The sequence below is a fragment of the Peromyscus leucopus genome, chromosome 8a, assembly GCF_004664715.2.
Source record: "Peromyscus leucopus breed LL Stock chromosome 8a, UCI_PerLeu_2.1, whole genome shotgun sequence".
Classification (NCBI taxonomy): Eukaryota; Metazoa; Chordata; class Mammalia; order Rodentia; family Cricetidae; genus Peromyscus; species Peromyscus leucopus.
In genome coordinates, this window is record NC_051085.1 from 20097727 (window position 1) to 20108885 (window position 11159).

At 38.7% G+C, this 11159-nt stretch overlaps 1 long non-coding RNA gene across 1 annotated transcript; it reads right to left on the reverse strand.

Moving 5' to 3' along the window:
• Positions 1-1442: 1442 nt before the first annotated feature.
• Positions 1443-10446, reverse strand: LOC119086884. The gene is made up of 3 exons (XR_005090270.1): positions 9134-10446; positions 2763-2816; positions 1443-2043 (listed from the first exon to the last, which is right to left on the reverse strand). It is a non-coding gene; the product is annotated as an uncharacterized LOC119086884 (long non-coding RNA).
• Between the last annotated feature and the right edge of the window lie 713 nt (positions 10447-11159).

The window sequence follows — 11159 nt, forward strand, 5'->3', positions numbered from 1 at the left end:
CCTTGTCCTGCCCCTGGCTCCTACAATTCCTTCCTCCTTCTCTTCAGTAGGATTCCCCAAGTTCGACCTAATGTTGACTGTGGGTTTCTGTATCTATTTCCATCAGTTGCTGCAGTTGCTGGATGAAGCCCCTCTGATGACTATTGGGCTAAGGCACCAATCTATGAGTACAGCAGAAAATTGTTAAGCATCATTACGTTAACATTTTTTTTCTTAAGTGGTGTTTGGTTCTATCCTAGGTCTCTGAATTGTCCAGCCTCTGGATCCTGGTGCTCCAGGCACTGTGAGGGGTGAGCTCACTCTCATGGCATGAGTCTCAGGCTGGACCAGTCACTGGTTGGCCACTCCTACAATCTCTGTGTCACTCTTACCCTAGCACATCCCATAAGTCAGACAGATTGTAGGTTGAAGGTTATTTGGCTGGGTTGGTGTCCCAGTCTCTCCACTGGAAGTCTTGCCAGGGCACAGGAGGTAGCCAGTTCAGCCTGTGTGTACCCTATTGGTAGGAGTCTTAGCTGGGGTCATCCTTGTAGATTCCAGGGATTTTTTCTTGCACCAGGTTTCTACCTGATCCTGAAATGATCCCCTTTCCAGTTGTCTCTTTCAGTACTCTCCCCCCACCCTACCCCCACTTGATCCCCCTAAGCTGATTGATCTTCCACCCTTTAGGGACAGAGAAGTGAAAACACTTCCTAAAGTATCTGCCTATGAGTGAGTAGAAGCTAAAGATACTACAAAAATGCCACACCAGATTCATACTGTGAATGTTTCCATTCATCAACCTTGAAGGTATTTGTTACTTAATGATCCCTTACCACTTCTCAGTGTGCAAGCCTTGTGTTGATAGCAGATCAAAAGCTACAGACTCAATAGTCTTGAATTTGCACAGTTAGCATCACCATCCACAAAACTAGGACCTACATTCTATTTCTAAGATAAACATTTTATTTTCAAGGATTAAATCATACCATGGATCTCTGCTTCACACCTATCTTTGATCAATATAGTCTAAAGACTCAGGAGTTATCTGAGAACATGAATAATAAGCATAGACAAGCAAGCTTTTTTATTCTCACATGGAAACTGTTTCTCAACCTGTGAGTCACGATCCCTTTGTGTGTGGGGGTGTGTGTCAAATGACCCTTTCACAAGGGTCACCTAAGACACAGATATTTACATTATGATTAATAACAGTATCATGATTCTAGTTATGAAGTAGCAGGAAAAATAATTTTCTTACGGTTGGGGGTCACCACAACATGAAGAACTGTATTAAAGGGTCACAGCATTAAGAAGGTTGAGAACCACTGCTCTCAAGTTACCAGTTAATTGCTACTGTTGCATTTCATTTTGCTTTGTTCACTCTAATTTTTTTTGTTATTAAATTACTGTGAATGTGCACATGGGAAGTTCAGTGAATGGACAAGAAGATAAAACAGTCATTAATGAATTTATCACTGTATTTCTTTTTTGTCAGTCATAAATCTGCTTACAAAGCTCACAGTTCTCACTGGATGTGTGAATGGAAAAAATAATGATGTTTGAAAAGCAATAAATATCTACTGCCCTACACACTCTAGACTTGGCATGGAGCAGAAAAAAAAAATTCCTGTTCTCCAAATGAATAAACCCGACTTTACTGCTGAATCAAAATTTTACAGCCAAAAGGAAAATTTTTGATGAAGTATTAATTCTTCAATTAAAAACAATGGTGAGGGTGTTGATAGATATCATCGGAAACAAGATGTTGGACTCAAATACAATCCGACACAGCCATCTTCCCCAGTAAAGGGCCACAAACTAAAAAGGATTAGTTGATTTCAATACCAATCATACTCCATAATTCATCTAATGGTGCTAATAAGTCTTCTGAAATTTAGTTGTTCCTTGTTTATCATATGCTAAACATGTAGAAGATGTCTCATAAACATGCTGAGAATAGTGAGAGTTTACTCTGGTGGCCAGGTGGAGGTCTTCAGAAACCTTAGCTGAGACGACAGTTGGTCAGATCTTGTGTGGTGGAGAGGGAACATGAAGGAAGTCCTGGGTAGAGAAAGGGATAAGTTGGCTTATGTGAGCCCCTGTTGGATTTTAAGTGTTTTCTTAACCAACATGTGTGTATTTATGTGTGTGTAAAGCCTTTTGTTCTCTCTCATCTTGAGGTCAAAGGAGTTCAGAGTAATAGCACAAGGTTATATAATCCATACTTAGGGACAAGATTGAAAAGTCCTGAAGTCCAATGGCTTTTATAATAAGTACCTAAGGAAATACCAGATTAAAGGCTTCAAAAGGAAGCATCCAATGCTATACTGGTTAGAAAAGGAAAAGAGGCAGGAGAGTGATGTTTTGAACTGTGTTGTCAAAATTAAGTGAGCATTTTCCAGAAAAACAATGAGCAGATATTCTAGATAGAAGAAACAACATACTCAAAGGAATAGAAGCTTGGAGCACTATTTACAAGTTGCAGAATAAAAGCTGGCTCTGTTCTCATAGTCTCAGCCTCTACACTGTCTTCTCTCGTGGACAACTGGCCACATTCCCCAAACCTACCTTTATTTTCTTTCTTTCTTGTTTCCTTCCCTCCTTTTTATCCCTCCCTCCCTTCTGATTGAGTTTTATTCACTCTATTAACTCTCTCTCTCTCTCTCTCTCTCTCTCTCTCTCTCTCTCTCTCTCTGTGTGTGTGTGTGTGTGTGTGTGTGTGTGTGTGTGTGTGTGTGTGTTTCATACAAATGGGTGAATCTACTGAAGCAGACACTCACATTGGATGCACAGGCAGCTAGCTTCTGATCAGGCACAGGCAACATGGTCCCCAGCTGGGAAAGAAGGAATGAAGAAATGAACCAAGAAAGTAAATACTCAGGAAAATCAAGAAAAATGAAGGTGGGGAAGGCCACAGTATTTATCTCATGGCAGTGGCTCAGAAGTGAGGGCTCAGGTAGAATTTGCAATGATGGACATGCACATTAGAGAGCTCCCTCTCATGGATAGTCACTCATTTCTCAACCGTGGAGCAGAACATTTCTCTGACTGCTCATATTTCCCCCATAAACAGTGTCTTAGAGTTACTATTGATGTGGAGTCAACATGACCAAAAGCAGCATGTTTTTCATAACATGTTTTTCATATAAGAGTTCATCATCAAAAGCAGTGAGGGCAGAAACTCAAGCAGGGCAGGGACCTGGAGGCAACAGCTGATGCAGAGGCCATGGTGGAGGAGGGCTGCTTAGCAACTTGCTCTCCATGGCTTGCTTAGCCTGATTTCTTATAGCAAATTCAGGACCACCAGCCCAGGGGTGACCCTGCTAACAATAGGCTAGACCCTCCCCCCATTAATTACTAGTTGAGAAAATGCCCTACAGGCTTGCCTACAGTTAGATCTTTTGAAGGCATTTTCTCAACTGAGTCTCCCTGAAGTCTCTAGCTTGTGTCAAGTTGACATAAAACCAACCAGTACAGTTGTGTTTCACTTCTGTCACCAACTATCTCATCACAGACATACATAATAAGTGTGAAAAGTACAATTCAATTGGCAAGCCTGGTGTGGCTTTCCATGTCCTGCAAGATGGCAGTCTTCTCTTCAGAGACTCCATTTCTTATGTTTCACCTGTGGGTATTTGCAATGTTGAGTTCCATTTTTTTTCCTGGTTGTTTTTCTGGACTTGTCCTGAGGCTGTGCACCCCTTAATTCCCCCTGCACAGTGTACAGCTATGACACCTAGCCTCACTCTACTGCCTATAACTCCATGCACCATGCTGTATTCCACCATCAAATCTGGAAACTACCCAGAATTAGATTTGAATCATTTTCATAAATAAGTAACTTACAGCCTTATGAAGATTACACAATCTCTGCTTCAGAATTCCTTCCCATACAAAATAGGAAAAGCAAGTGCTATTCATAAATTAAATAACATAATGCCTCCTGAGAATACAAAGCATATGCATATAGCTTAAAAAAGAAAAGCTAGTTCTCCCAGTCCACCACTATGAGAAAACTCTAGAACAAAGAACAAATGTCTTTAAAAGGAGACCACCCTGGTATGAACTCTAACCTTTATACATGCTAGCTTTATCTTTTTGGGCTCTGGACTCTGGTCTTCTGTTTTCTATTAATAAATGAAGATAATAAAATTGGCTGCAGAAAGTTTTGTGGATTAGACACACACCTCTCCCATTGTCTGTCAGCAATCATTTCCCTCCCTGAACATTCTCTCTATACCTGTGAGAATATGCTGACAATGGTACTTAACCTTCCCATCCAACCCTGACCAACCCCTTCACTGTGGGTAATGGCATCGCATCTTCAACTCGCTCTCAACACCCTACATGTCTATGAAGACACTAGCAATTCTTAATTTGTACTATTTTAGGGATTGTTAATACTCAACAGTGTTCCAAAAGACAAGCAATAGATAGAAAAAATGAGGAACTTTACAACTCTTCTTGGCATTCACTCGATTACAAAATTCACATATATTATAATACATGAGGAGTAGTAATAAATGTCTATCCCTTTAGACATTTATTAAGGGCATGAGATGAGTTAATTATTTGCATATTTATAGTCACATTGCAATTGTTGGGGATGAAAAGCATCTCATACACCTAGCACAATCCATATCACATAGTTATAACAACCTTGGATATTAATTAGGTATAAGCATATCCTTTTTAAAAAAGGTATTTTTATGTATATGAATGTTTTGCCTGTGTGTATGTAAGTGCACCACATATGTGCAGTTCCCTCAGAAGATAGAGAAGAGGCCAACAGACCACTAGAACTAGAATTACAAGTGGTTGTGAGCCGCCATATGGGTGCTGGGAACTGAGCTCAGAAGCTCTGCAAAAATAGCAAGTGCCCTTAACCACTGAGCCATCCCTCCAGCCCCAAGCATACCCATTTCTATACAAATGCAACTCTGTCTTATAGTGTCTAGATAATCCAATGTCATCAAAAGATAGAGATGGAGTTATCTTTAAATAATTTTTTTCTGATTACTAAGCCTTCCAAGGTGTAGTGTTATACCTACACTCTATAAGGAGAGGCAGAGGCAGGGGGATTAGGAGTTCTAGGCCAACCTCACCTGCATACAGAGTATGAGACCAGTCTGGGTTACAGGAGACACACTCCTGGGGAGGAAGGAAGGGCTGTCAGCCTGCAACTCTTTTCTGTATGAGGACATCACATACTTTGCTAAATGCTATACTGAACTTTCTATAGTTTTAAGAATGTGTCGTACTTCTCTGAAGAAACTAACGTTTACTGAATGTCATAGTTTACCAACAGGGCTCAGAAAAATCAAGCCACCCGAGGGCTGAGAGATGGCTCAGTGAGTGAAAATGTTAGAAGGGCATGCCTGATGGCCTGCGTTTGGTTCCCAGATCCTATGTAAGAAGGTGGATGCAGTGGTGTGTGTCTGCAATCCTAGGACTCGTACAGAGAGATGGGGGATGAAGATAGGATAACTGGCTGCAGAGTCAGAGGCCAGCTCGCATGAAGTATACTCCACAGTGGCAGAAACAAGAGACCCGGCCATAGCAAGTAGCAAGGCGAAAGGCGAGACCCAACTTCTAGAGGTTGTCCTTTGACCTCCACACATGTGAAAATAACAGGCATGCACTTATACACACACACACACACACACACACACACACACACACACACACACACGAGAATTATAAAACTGTTTTAAACAGAAAGTCAAGCTAATCCAGAGGAGAAAACAGTGCGCCTGGTTCCTAGAGTCAGTTTAGGAGTACATTCAACAAGTGTATGTCATAGTGGTCAGTGCAGCCTTTGAAGCAATTTTCAAGGCCATAAAATGGATTCAGAGCCTTTTCCAGACCCGACTCCATCCTGTCATTAATGTGTCCAAATTTTAGTAAACAGTTATAATTCTGGACTTTAATAGGCCGAGGAACTCTTTTGAAACTGTGTGGCAATATTCAAATAATTTACTAACAAACAAGACCCAAGCTTCAATCTTAATCCGAATAAAAAAGTAGATCTATGGCTAAACATACAAACAACAAAGGTTAAAAGGGCACACTTAAACATTATTGAAATGCTAGTACTGTTATTGACATTGAAGTGTAGATAGAAAATTCTATATTTCATGACTGTATTAGAATTGTTGATAAGGAGAATGTTATAAAATTGTTTTTAAACAGGAAAATTTATAGAGGTGCTATCACTTGAGACATGACTAGTCATAAACCTATTTCTAGGAGGTGAGTAATTAAAACATGAACTAAGTAAAAGTATACTCTTCCATCTTCTTCCTCCCCCAAGAAAGGTTCCAAAATGATCCCAGACACTAGGAAGACTCTTGTGAGCTCTACCTTTGCAAGTATGATTAGAAAATTCTCAACAGTCCCACAAAAGAACAACATAAGTGAAATCCATTGAATAATAGAATCCTTTCTCCAAATTATTTTTCCAAATCTTCTGCCAGAGCAAACACATGGTCCGTGTTAGTCAGCTGGGTCTGCATCAGTGTGTCAGCTGCATGATCTGCACACAATCCTCTGCCAAATCTATTACACTAAATCCCACTGTTTTTAAACCGAACTCCAAACATCCTTTCAAGTTCACAGAACATTCTAAATGTAGCATAAATGTACAACATTTTAAACCGTCTCCATTTTGAAATCATTTGAGACTGTTCCTCTTGAATAAATCTCACCCTGTCCTTCTATAGTACCTGCTGGCAAAGAAGTAAGGAGACAAACCTTTGGGTTTTGGCACAAAGGAGAGAGAAAGCAGAAAGCTTGCTTGCTTTGTTTTTGTCAATATAGTTTTTAAGTATTCCCTAGGGCAGTGGTAGATATTAAAATAGTTAGACAAAAAATGTTATCAGATTCTTGGGATGTGTTATTTGAAAGCACAAGTATGCATTTCTTGCTTTGTCCCTCAGCCATGTCACCAACGAAGTCCCTGGTGCGGTCACAAAGCACCCACACTACTCTACCCTAGGACACTTTGCCTCTCATGCCAACAATAGTACATGGGGTAGAATCTCTTATTTTCAAATATGAGGCAGATTATAATGAAAAATCTCCTTATTTCTGAGAAATAAAAGGAAAAGAGAAAAATAGCTATTTTGATGTATGAGCATAACTTTTACTGTAACAATAACAATGAAACTACTTAACCATGATGTCAGCCAGCTATAACTTCTAAAAGGTTATTGCCTCATGTCATGCCATATTCTAGGCATTAATTGAACATGACAAAATATCTGTGGTTTACCACCTACTTTAAATATTTATAGTTCTGTGTAGCCATGCATAAACATTTCATTTTCAGTGACTGAGAACATCAGAAGAAAACATCCACAAACACCCAAGTGTTGTGCACATACATACACATCTTTCCTACCTAATAAGATTGATCTTGGGTTAAAACAGAGACACTCTGCTCATCTGTTCACCCGTTGCTCCCAAGAAGTCCAGCCTCTCCACTGAAATTCCAATCTAACCTGTTCTCTGCAACACCTGAACACTGTCTCCCACAATATCATCTCTCCCAAATTCTTCAAAGTTATTTTATCAGCATAAAAAAAATGACTTTTATGGGGCTAGAGGTGTCTCAGAAGTTAAGAATATGTGCTGCTCTTGCAGAGGACCTGAGTCTGATTCTCAACACTCACATCAAACAACTCACAACCTTGGGTGCCTAGACTACACACACACACACACACACACACACACACACACACACACACACACACACACACAGATAGAGAAGGGGAAGAGAGAGAGAGAGAGAGAGAGAGAGAGAGAGACAGAGAGAGAAGACAGAGAGAGAGACAGAGAGAGAGAGAGAGAGACAGAGAGAGAGAGAGAGAGAGAGAGAGAGAGAGACAGAGAGAAGAAACAGAGAGAGAGAGAGAGAGAGAGAGAGAGAGAGAGAGAGAGATGGAGAATTACAAACAAATCTTTCAAAAATGCTCTTTTATGATTTCTCTTCTGTAATCCCATTTACCCTGTTCCAGTCACTCTGGTCTCCTTGATGTGCCTTGAGGTTGCCAGGCAACCATGCTTATTCCCTAACTAGCCATAACAAATAATCTTCAGCCTCTTCAAGGTTTAACTCAATGTGTTACCTTCTTAGAATGGTTTCCTCTATGACCTTCCTGGAATTGCTTCTCTGAGTGTCTTTTGTAAAAGTGCAACCCACCCCCTCGACCTCCTTCACTCCTGTCCCATGATTTCTCTTTGACATCATAATCTGCATCACACTGTGTACTTTGCTTACCGAATTTGCCCCCACTGAAATCCCCGACAGGATGTGATGTTTTGTGTGGTTTATTTGCTCTCATAGAACCAGTGTCTTCAATTTGTAGGAATGTTGTAAGAGCTCAATAAGCACTTGTGAGATAATTTCCCAAGTGAGACGTGAAATCTTATGATCATTAGCAGCACAGATGTCAGAGTCGGGGAGTGCTCAATGTAAATCCTGGCTCTTTCTCTTACTGATAAAGTAATTTTCCTTGGAAAATTAATTTCTCTTTCTTATCAAGTGTGTGTAATGGTGCCGATCTCTAAAAATGCTTTCTTATAAGCCTGAATGGAAATAGTAAAATTTAAACCAATATAACACAAAAGAATTATATTTGCAGGGATTCATAGTTACCATTAGCAAAAAGTATTACAATGAGATTTCCCAAATAGATATAGTAAAGTTTAATTTGGCAACTAAGTTAATTACTTTAATCAATTCAATTTTAACAAAAAAATGATTTTTCATTACACAGTGCCACTTGACACAAAATTAAAAGATAATTAAGAAAATCACAGTATGAGTTCCTAACTGGTTTTTAATTATATAATCTAATTATCTAAATAAAATCTTGTTATATTAAATGCACTTTTCATTAAGTTCTATGTTTGAGTTTTACATATAATCATAGCACTCAACAACAGCATTGTAAATAATAAAATGCATTCTTATATTAATTATTCTGATGGGTAGGAAATATGTGAGCTTTTAAGTAGCCTTCATTTCATCTGGTGATTTTCAGCAATTGATCTGATATCAGAAAATTCTCTAGTATTTTCCTTCTTAATTATGTTATTCCTTTACTTAACCACTTCCATGTCTCTGACAAAAGGGCACAGTGCATACAGTCCAATGCTGTCTCCACACGCAGACATAGACTCCATTTTCCACAACATGTTGTCTCCCAGCTTGCAGCATCCATCACGATTATCAGCAGCTCAAGCATTGAGAAAAGAAAAGGGAAAAAAGATTAGTGCCTCTTGGCTAGTCCACTCTTCTGGTCCTAACACACTCCCTGCATCCATTTTTTTAGTTTTCATAGATTTAAGTTAATTGGTGTAAGAAAAAATGTAGAAAACATAAATATACTTATTATTAACTTCTTTAATTTTAATGTTAAAAAAAATTAGACATCCAATGGTTTATAGGTTTAATTTTTCTCAATAATTTTTAAACTTGTACAATCTCTTGTATTTGCCAACCACTGTTTGGAACAATTTACATTTTTAGTGCATTTCAACAATAGAATGTGAACAAGAGTCTAACTTTAAAGCTCTTTCTAATAATGGTGTTAAACAGATGATTTGATTGCATGCTCCATATAAAAAACCTGAAACTGAAATTATTTTCATTGAATCTGAAGAGTGTATATCCTAAAGCACACATTTTATGTTTTTATATCTCTCTTCTATTTGTGTAAAACAGTACTTAATTCCAGGGATCATCTTTAAGTGGATCAATTGAGGTGCCAGATATGATGAGTGATGTTTATTTGAAAGTAGTGATTTAAAACTATCATTGTAATTTTTCCTTCTAAAAGCATGGAAACAACCTTGCTAATTATTTACATCCTGCCAAAACAGATTGCTGGTAACTAATGCTGCCAGTTCTGCTCTCCATTAAGCAGCTCTTGGGGGAATCTTTATTCTTAGTTTATTGAGCACTACAAAGTGGCTTTCGGCCTTTAAGTACACCAGCATTGGTGCAGGAACTGAACACTGACCACTGTGGGTCTTCATTTCAAAGGAAGGCTGAGATACAGAAGTGATTACGTAAGTGTTATAAACTGATACTTTATTTCTTATTCTCTACTACAATACACAAATAAATAATGTTACTGTATTTTTGTATTGATAGTGCCATCAGCTGTCTTCATAGCTTTTAAAAAACATTTCTTGTGGTTTTGTTTTATGAGACATGATCTTACTATGTAGCTCAGGCTGTCCTAGAACTCACTGTGTAATCCAGGCCAGCCTCAAACACATAGCGATCTACCTGTCTTTGTTTCCCAAGTTCCGGCACCATGCCCTGCTTAAAAACATTTTTGAAGTAAAAACATTTGTGGGTGTTTTAATATCGCTAATAGAATAATAGCTCAGAAAAGTAAACTTCAGTCACTTAAAAGGATCTTTCAGTCATCAGCAGTTGCTGATTGTGGAGAAGAACATTCAGAGCCATAGTGTATATAAATGTGGATAACACAGGAGGTAAGAGAAGAATTTCACAAATAATAGAGAAGCGCACACATCTTACAAGTGCAAAAATCTCTGAAACAAAATCCTTGCCTATTTTAAAAAGTTCTCAAAGAGTTTTGGCTTATTTGGGAGTGGACATATAATAGGGTTTTGAGTCAATCAAATTCCTGTCATAAGTAGATTTGGTCTTCTACTTTACTACTTGTATGTTAGGAATAAGGGTGTTATTTATTTTAAACCACATCGTAAAAACCTAACAGGTTTCTAGGATAATTTAATAGCATTCCTATTGTTAAAAAAAATTGATTCAATTTTATTTCTTTTTTGAGACAGGGTCACTATGTAACCCTGGCTATCCTAGAACCTGTTATGTAGATCAAGCTAGTGTTGAATTCATAGAGAACTGCCTGCCTCTGCCGCCTGTCTGCTGGGATTAATGGTGTGTACCACCATGCCCAACATTTACATTACATACAAAGCTTGATATTCTATCATTTAATAGAAGTTCAATTGTTTGTATAATATAACATGTTTGGAAATAGGGAATCTGACATCAGTGAGGTTTCTTTTTTCTTTTTTCTCCAGGCTGGCCTCGAACTCACAGAGATCCGCCTGCCTCTGCCTCTCAAGTGCTGGGATTAAAGGCATGTGCCACCACTGCCCAGCGTGAGGTTTCT